The sequence below is a fragment of the Sorex fumeus genome, unplaced genomic scaffold (genome assembly GCF_029834395.1).
Source record: "Sorex fumeus unplaced genomic scaffold, SorFum_2.1 ptg000100l, whole genome shotgun sequence".
NCBI classification, from domain to species: domain Eukaryota; kingdom Metazoa; phylum Chordata; class Mammalia; order Eulipotyphla; family Soricidae; genus Sorex; species Sorex fumeus.
Genome location: NW_026606157.1, coordinates 7,539,506 through 7,547,457, shown reverse-complemented (window position 1 = coordinate 7,547,457; position 7,952 = coordinate 7,539,506). Strand labels below are relative to the sequence as shown.

Sequence of the window (7,952 nt, the reverse complement as noted above, 5' to 3'; positions counted from 1 at the left end):
GCAACCTCCTTTCTGTTACAGTGGCTTTTGATCTCCAGAACTTCTGTGTAATTTTTTCCTTAGGAGTTCCATCTCTGCTTACATCTATTCTTGCATTTCTGTCTTCTTTATCTGTAGGCACCTGAATATATTCACCCCAGTTGTTTCAACTCCCCAGCTTGATACTTCCAACATTCATGTCGTGTCTTATTTTGCTATTTACTTTGTCTCTCAAACACTTTTTTAAAATTTTTTTAATTAAAAAAACAAACTTGCTGGACACAATGACCTAGGTAGGTGTAAATGGCACACTTTTACAGTGGTAAGTCAGGAGAATTAGGTGGTAGTCTTAAACCAGGTGTGCTTCTAATTCCGGGATGTGTTTCTCAGGTCCCCCTACTCATAGGATAACTCCAGCTTGCTAGAGTCACGTGAGTCTCTTGCCTAGTTCAATGAGGCTCTAACACTATTTCAGCTCATAGACTCCAGTTCATTTTGCTTGAGGGCAGGCCTTTATTAAATAGGGCACTCAGCCATATTTCAAAGTAGCTCCTTTCCCTCCCATTTCTGGATTACAAGGGAAACGTTCTACAGTATTTTCTGACTGGGTTCCTGAAGAAAAAAAAAACACACACAAATGTGTGGAGTGGCGAGCTTCAACAATTATTTAATTCCAATCCTATTTTCTTCTCCTGACCCCGGTTCTAGGGGTAGTTTGAACTGCTGAGTTCCAGCCGTCCGCTGTGACATTAGATCTACCTCTCCAAAACTGGTTGCAGAGGCTGACCCTTTCCCCTTGTCTCTAAGAAGTTTCTGATTTTCCAGTCTGTTCTGCATTTTTCCTTGTGAGATAAAGTGGCAACTCTGGGGCTGAAGTGATAGTGCAGCAGGTAGGGTGTTTGCCTTACATGTGGCCAACACAGGTTTGAATCCCAACATTCTATATGGTCCCCGAGCACTGCCAGGAGTAATTTCTGAGTGCAAAGCCCCTATGCATTGAAAAAAAAAAGGCAGCAACTCTGCAGCTCTTACCAAGTAGAACCCAAACCCCAAAATTTCATGATTCATGACATCCCTCAAGAGTCAGCCAATTTTGACATAGCATGTTTAAACTATTAGACAAAGAACTATTTAAAAATTCTGCTTAATTACTGGTTTGACCAGGAAAACTTTCTTCCCCTTAAATTGTAGCAGTCATTTGGAAATGACTCATATTTCTCAATTGAGATAACAGATATTTTATTTTTTTCTCTTAAATAATCACAATATATGTTACCTACTTAGAATCGTACAACTTCTCGATCAAGTCAGATTAAAGACCATCTCCTTTATTGTCTATTACACATTGATGTTCAACTGCTGTTTTCTTTCTATCACAGACACCATCAAAAACTCAGATTTGCAAATGCATGGTATCACCGAAAGAGAGGTTCCACAGTCTTAGTGAAACAGTGATTTACAGTAAGCTTCTTGTGCCATCTGACATATATCAAATGTTACTGCTCCCTCAGAAGAATTCCAACTATCCCAAGAACCCCTAGGAGTATTCTTGCATGTCCTAGGAACTAAGAAATGAAAATTTGGACCAAAGCAGTCATATGTCACTGTAACTATTATAAGGAACATCCCTATGTCCTAGGATGTAATCTTCAGGATGTGGAAAGAAAAAGTATATAAAGTACTTAACCAAAAGAGGCACAATATATCTTTTTCATATTTAAATAATGTAAGGAAAAGGCATAAAATCATTGTTACTGATTTTAGAGAGACATAATGGAGTGGATGTGTATAAGATAAAAGCTATGTTTTTTCTATATATACCTTGTTCTCTTAGATTCTGACTTAGGAGTCATACACACTTTACATGACTAACATGATTTTTGAAGCAACCTCTAAAAATAGAAAACTAAATAAAGTGAAGTTAACTGTGTATCAATCTTATAGCACAAGCACACAGAGAGTCACAATGATATTTTTAAAACACCAAAACTAGTGGAAAGTTCTTCAAGGGTATTCAGTACTCAAAAGTGGACGAGAGAGACAGTGAAGCAGGCAGGATGCTTGCCTTGCACATGGCTGACCCATTTCAATACCTGGCACCCCCTGTCATCCCCTCAGAACTAACAAGTGTGATTCCTGACCACAGAACCAAGAGTAAGAACTGAGCATAGCCAGGAGTACAAACAAAGAACACCAAAGCATATTAAACTCTCTTCAGTTGTCATGGACATGGTTGTCATCACTTTCAGAGTCTTTTATGTTAATAAAGATAATGTGAATGTGAGGGCCTCATCCAAAATAGTACCCAGTGTACCAACCCCCATCATAAATCTAAAGATGGTTGAACCTATATTTACGGAAAATACTACATCGTAAAGGAAATCTACGATGACACCAACCACAGTCCTCCAATTCAGCTGAATCCAACCCTCTAGCCTTCCAAGGAAGTGGCCAAGACTCTAGCCAGGCAATCTCTGCATTCATGTTGTTGCCTTTTCTAAAATACACACTAGCTATAGTCTCTCAGTTCATGAATTGTTTTCCACTGGAAAATGGACATTAAACTCCATGATAGGTTATGTTTTCTATCTGACAGCATGTGGAATAAATTAAAACAAATGATAGTTGAGATCTGGAGTTATTAATATGAAGGAGAGTGATACGGATGTAAACTATATGAGAAAAGAAAGAGTTCTACAATTGAGCTGGAAGAAACGTCTCATGATATTTTGTCTTAAAATATCTACATATGTCTTAACTCATCACCAATGCAGCATCCAGCATCAATACCTTCCAACAGAAGAAAGTCAGTAGAACACTATGACATTATTCCTTCTCAGTCTGTAGAAGAGTTTTCTCTGTGCCATCTTTGGTAACAGTTTACTGGCAGCTTCACTATGTTTATAATTCATTTCAGTATATTTTTTTTAACTTTCTTAAATCTCTATCGAAACAGTTCCAGCATCTTGATTTTATTTACTATAACTCTTCCCCTGCTCCAAACACATCAAGGACAAATACTAGCAAAGCATTAAATAGTTCCAGCTATTTGACAAATTAAGGTCTGATGGAAAGATGTCCTTATTCCAACATAATCTCAGCTTTATGTGCTTTCCCTGAGCTCAAGGATGTTGAAGAACAGCCCAAGGCATTTTACCTTAGCTCCTGCCAGAACTAGTATCCTCCTAAGACTTGGGGTGACTAATGCCTTTCACTCATGAATGGGAATAATAATTTCCAATTGGATCATGCTAAAAATCTATTCTTTGCTATGATTTTGAGTAGAGACATGTGCGGGCAGGTCCAAGAGTTAAGGTATCATTTTGTAGAGTAACTCCCTCAGATAAGGACTCTGTGTGGTTTCTAGAAGCATCTGTTTTCTAAAATCAGGGTGTGGTAGGTAATTTGATTGTACTGGCCCAATGGAGAATTAGGAAGTTGAAGATTTTTAAGTACAAAAATCCAAATATCTCTATCTTACTTCTCTAAGACCTCACCAGACCTCACCACTTCCCTGAATGTCTTTCTTTTATTATCTAAGACCTTTGAGAACCAAGAATATACTTGGGGAAGTAACATGACAGACACTACAGAAATTCAAACATCCCCAAGGATTACTAAACATCATGAGAGTCACCAAAGAAATTCAAACATCACCAGGGACGATGACTCTAAACAATAGAATTAAAGAACCTAAAAGAACCTAAAAGAAACAAATAAAGTTATGAACTTCTAAAACCATTCAGGACTGAACCTAAAAGAAATAAAGTATCTGAACAGATCAATTACTATGAAAGAAACTGAAATGGCAATCAAAAGTTTCACCCAAATCAAAAGCCCAGATTAGTTTACTATAAAACTCTTCCAAACCTGTAAAGAGATACCTATAATCCTTTTCAGGTTTTTTTCAGAATGCTGAAAAAAAACAGAAAGCCTTCTCATGGGTTTCTATGAGGCAAATATTACTCAATACTAAAAGCAGAGACACCACTAAAGAAGAGAATTATAGGCTATCTCCTTGACAAATATAGACACAAAGACCCTAAAGAAGATAGCAAACCAAATCCTACAATACATCATCAAAAAAATTATACACCGTGACCAAGTGGGATTTACCCCAGGGATGGAAGGATGATTTAGTATACACAAGTTAATCTATGTAAAACACCATATCAAAGCCAGAAAAATATTAAAACCATATGATCATATCAATAGATGCAGAGAAAGTATTTTAAGACATCCAACACCAATTCATGATTGAAACTCTCAACAGAATTGGAGTAGAAGGAATTTCCTCAATATAGTTAAAACCATTCAACTAGTCTAAACCCACAGCTAAAATCATAGTGAAAGGGAAAAAAATTCTAAAACCTTCCCACTAAGATCTGGCTCAAGACAAGATGCCAGTCTGTCCTCTTACCACTATTATTCAATATAGTATTGTAACCCTTGCCATAGTGATTATGCAAGAAAGAGTTATTAAAAATATTCAGATTGGAAAAAGTAAAAATTAAACAATCACTACTTGCAGATGACATAATACTATATTTAGACAACTCAAAAGACTCTACAAAACTTCCTAGAAACAATGAATGTATATTATAATGTGGCAAACTACAAAATCAAAATACAGAACTCTATATCATTTTTGTATGCAAACCGCAAAACAGGAGAGAAACGAAAGAAACAATCACAGTTGCGATTTCCCCCAAATTCAAGTACGTACCTAAGAGACAGCTTACAAAAAATAAAGAAAGAAAGCTATATTTCACTGCTAAAAGAAAATATAAGGAAATGGAAACACATTCCCTGTGAGTGGATTAGAAGAATGAATAGGGTCAAAAATTACAATCTCACCAAAAGCAATACACATATTCAGTGAAGTTCCTATAAGAAATACCCATGACATTTTAAAGACATAAACCAGATGCTTCTAAATTTATATAGACTAATAAAGATTCCTGAATAGCCTAAGATATACTAGGAAAAAATAATATGGAAGGTCTTTCTTTTTCCTACCTTAAATTATACTATTAAGTCATAGTAAGTGAGACAGTGTGGTTCTGGAGAAGGACAAATGGAATAGAACTGAGAATCAAAATATAGATCCTCAAGTATAAGGTCATCCAATCTTTGACAAAGGACCTCAGAGTATAAAGTATAACAAGGATATCTTTTTAGCAAATGATGCTGGGGAAATATGTCAGTCACATATTTTTAAAAAATGAACTCAGATCTTTTCTCACGCTACACACAAAAGCCAATTCAAGATGGATTAAATACCTCCATCTAAGATCTAAATCCATACATTATACCGAGGAAAATATTACTATAATCCTTCATGACAGGTGAATCTAGAGAAACCCTCAATGATTCAATGGCATTGCTCAAGCACACAGAAGCAAAGACAAATAAATAGGACTACATCAAATTAAGAATTTTCTACAAAGAAATGCTGACCAGAATAAAAAGACACCCTCAGGCTGGGAGAAAATATTTGTCCACCATTAATCTGTAAAAGGGGTTAATATCCAAGAGATACAAAACACTTGTAATATAGACAAGGAGGTGCATGCCTCTGGCGTCTCCTGAAGCATGAGCTTCTCCAGAGGAACAGAGAGCTGCCTGACAATGTCCAAAAGCAAACTAAGAGGAAAGACCAGGAATGTGTTCCAAAACCACTTTAAAGTTAAAAACAAAACAAAACCAGTTACAGGCAATCTTAAGAAGGTAAATATTATAAAGGATGAAAAAGCAAACAGAGTGAATAAAGCTTTTGTAACATACAAAAGAAACTTGCACATTTTCCAAAAGGTCTTTTCCTTGAGCCTCTGCAGAAACAGCTGATACCTCAGCAGTGTCATGAAAATGAACCAGTTAATGTTAATGGAGCTACAAAGCTAATGGTTCAGTTTCAGTACAACAATGGTGATGCAGTAAATCCCCCCAAAAAACAATAAATTAAATATTTTATACCAAAAACATTAACGAGGAAAAAAAACATCAAAAAATGGATGGAAAGAGATGAACAGACACTTCCTCAAAGAAGACAGATAACTAAGTTAGTATATATTTTTTTTAAATGCTCTGCCCAAAAAAGTATAGTAGAAATGACATCTGCACTTGTATGTTCACTGCAGCACTATTTACAATAGGCAGAATCTGGAAAAAACCCAAGTGCCTGAGAACAGATGACTGGTTAAAGAAACTTTGGTACGTCTACACAATGGAATATTATGGAGCTGTTAGAGAAGATGACGTCATGAAATTTGCATATAAGTGGATCAACATCAAGAATATCATGTTAAGTGAAATGAGTCAGAAAGAGAGGGAAAGACATAGAAGGATTGCACTCATTTGTGGAATATAAAGTAACAGAAAGACTAACACCCAAGGATAGTAGAGATAAGGGCCAGGACGACTGCTCCACAGCTTGGAAACCAGCCTCACATACTGGGGGAAAAGGCAGCTCAGATAGAGAAGGGACCACTAAGTAAGGGATGCTTGAAGAGCCCACTCGGGATGGGAAATGTGTGCTGAAAGTAGACTATGTACCAAACATGATGGCCACTTAATACCTGTATTGCAAACCACAACACCCAAAAGGAGAGAGAGAGAGTAAAATGGAATGTGCCTCCCATAGAGGCGGGGGTTGGGGAGGAGTGGGAAATGGGGTGGAGATGGTGGGAGGGATGCTGGAACCATTGGTGGTAGAGAATGGACACTGGTGGAGGGATGGCACGGCCATGGCTCCAGAGGCAAAAGGACTTAGTCCAGAGCCCGGAAGCTTGTGGCAGAAAAATGAATGGACCATGCATTAAACTACGGCACCATGCCTCCCCGGGAAGGAAAGGGTGTTACTCCCTTCCGCCTTTCCCCGCCCCCTGGCAGCAAGGTGGCCGCCACCTCAGAGCTCATAGGAAAGCCAGGTATGAGCCGACGGTGACGGGGCAACTGCAGTCTTATGGGAAGGGGGACGGTACGTCCTTCATGCCCTACCGAGTTCACGAGTTACCCCCCATGAGCGGCTCTCCAGCACGGCCATAACACCAGACACACAGAAACCAATCTCGTAATTATCTGGCTCTTTGCAGAAAGCCAAAATCGTGGCCACGTGACATTATATGATTCTCATAACCAGCTATAGAAAACAAAATATTTCACAATGCCTTTTCAGCAATTCTGATTGTTTGGGGGGAAATTCTAAACAATAATGGTTCATCTTTTGTCAAAATAATAAATGTAATCAATGTAGAGAAGAGTTAAGTAGAAATCATCTGCCTCACAGGCATTTGGAGGGGTGGGGGGCATACTGGGGTTCTTGGTGGTGAAAAATGAATACTGGTGAAGGGAAAGGTGTTTGATCATTGTATGACTGAGACTTAAACCTGAAAGCTTAGTAACTTTTCCCACAGTGATTCAATAAATAAATATAAAAATTTAAAAAATTAAAAAATTAAGGTGGAGTTCATGCCCAATTCAATCAGCTAATCAGTGGCTGAATAAATAGCAGTACTCCTACAAAAAAATTCGAAAATCAATCAACATAATCCATCTTATCAAAAAAGTAAAGATAAAAACCATATGACCATATCAATAGACACAGAGAAAGCTTTTGACAAGATCCAGCACCTGTTTGTGATAAAAACTCTCACCAAAATGGGTTTTGAAGGAACTTTCCTCAATATAGTAAAAGCCATCTACGACAAACACATGGCAAGCATTATCCTCAATGGATTAAAAACTAAAGGACTTTCCTCTAAGATCATGGACAAGAAAAGGATGCCCACTATCACTCCTGTTCAATATAGTACTGGAAGTACTTGCAATAGCAATTAGGCAAGAAAAAGACATTAAAGAATCCAGATTGGAAAGGAAGAAATCAAGCTCTCACTATTTGCAGATGATATGATACTATATCTCGAGAATTCTAAATCCTCTACCAAGAAACCCCTAGAAATAATAGACTTTTT

General features: G+C 37.5%; 1 pseudogene; it reads left to right on the top strand.

The window, feature by feature from the left end:
* Positions 1-5,610: 5,610 nt before the first annotated feature.
* LOC130042427 (ribosomal biogenesis factor-like) lies at positions 5,611-5,939 on the top strand (annotated as a pseudogene).
* The last annotated feature ends 2,013 nt before the right edge of the window (positions 5,940-7,952 follow it).